The 1,535-nt window shown below is 49.5% G+C and overlaps 1 long non-coding RNA gene across 1 annotated transcript; it reads left to right on the plus strand.

The window, feature by feature from the left end:
* The first annotated feature begins 245 nt into the window (after positions 1 to 245).
* LOC107181115 lies at positions 246 to 1,072 on the plus strand. Its single transcript, XR_006218215.1, has 3 exons — positions 246 to 332; positions 499 to 630; positions 808 to 1,072. It is a non-coding gene; the product is annotated as an uncharacterized LOC107181115 (long non-coding RNA).
* Positions 1,073 to 1,535: the final 463 nt, after the last annotated feature.

Raw genomic sequence — 1,535 nt, forward strand, 5'->3', positions numbered from 1 at the left:
TATTAATAGAAAAAAGAATAAGAGGTACCACAAAGTCTTTTACCAAAAAAGAAGTCATTCAGTTACACGTAAGCAGTCCTAGACTATGTGCAGCACCATGTCTAACTGCAGACACGGCCAGTTCCAGAAGTTCTAGGAACAGATCTCCAATAGTCCTGAACCTTTGGCCAGTTGCAGGATGACCTCAGTGAATCGGTCTTTCTTTGCTTAATTGTCTTGCAGGAAGCACTTGAAATGTGTGGTAGTTGTTTTGCAACAATTACTGACATCTGGCAACTAGGGATCTGTTAAGGACTCAAGGAGATGTAAACGTAGCTGTAAGAATGGGCAAGGTGAGTTTCTCATGTCTGGCGAAAGGCTTACTCCACCTGGTTGGCTTCATCAATAGCTCTCTGTCATCGTCAGAGCCTGGGAACGGAAGCCTGTACCCGGGTCTGAGAGCCTCTCACCTTGTCTCCTGCTTTGCCTGACTCTAGAACGTTATCCCTTGTCTTTTAGCATTACGAAACTTCTTTTTCCTGTACTGTTTCCGCTGGCGTCTTTCCATCGATTGCATCCCTTGTGACACCTATGAAATGTTCCACACGAGAGCTAACTTCCACAGAAAATCAGAAGTAGCTTCTAGAACCTGTGAGTCTGCCCGCCCCCACCCCCCTCCCTGGGCAGAGTCTCCACTCTCCACTCTGGATGCGGCCCGAGCTACCCCATTCCCCAGCTCCCCAGGGACTTCTCCCCTCTGTGATGCCCCTCTCTGGCCCTCCCCCTTTCATTCGTCCCCAACTCTCCTAAAACCCTCTGCATCTTCAGCTTTGCTCCTCAGCCTAGGTGGTCACTTACTCCACTGCTGCAGCATCTTTCCCGGAGACAGCTGAAGACAGGCTCTGGGTCCAGTGAACAATGATGAGAGAAGAAAGCTACGTTTGCCCTTCAGCCCCCAGGTCTAGCATCCAGGAGAAGAGTCTGACTTTTCACACCACTCCAAGGGACTGCCTTTTGGCATGATGCCAACGCATGTAGCTAGAAGAGAGACCCCCTTCCTTCTATGTAAGTTTCATAAACAAGTCCCTGAAGCCTCTCCTACCTTGTAGTATTCGGAGCCCTGATACTGGGTTCAGTCACATGCACGTGTGATGCCAAACACGTATTACCTCCCACCATAGCAAACACAGATTAATTGGAGCCCTCGCATGTCTTATCATTTTTTCTAAAAGTAGAGGTCGCGGACTGACACTGAGAAGTGGCCAGAAATGTCTAATAGGAGACCAGTTTAGTAAGAAGATAGGTAGTTCTATAGAGGTCCTCCACTGGTAGGCAAATCAGCCAAACACTATAACAACTGAGATTTGTGGGGCGCTTGGGTGGCTCAGTCAGTCAAGCGTCCGACTTTGGCTCAGGTCACGATCTCGCAGTTGGTGAGTTCGAGCACCATGTCGGGCTCTGTGCTGACAGCTCAGAGCCTGGAGCCTGCTTCTGATTCTGTGTGTCCCTCTCTCTCTGCCCCTCCCCCACTCACACTCTGTCTCTCTCTTTCTGAA

Source organism: Panthera tigris, chromosome B3, assembly GCF_018350195.1.
Source record: "Panthera tigris isolate Pti1 chromosome B3, P.tigris_Pti1_mat1.1, whole genome shotgun sequence".
In the NCBI taxonomy this organism is placed as follows: Eukaryota; Metazoa; Chordata; class Mammalia; order Carnivora; family Felidae; genus Panthera; species Panthera tigris.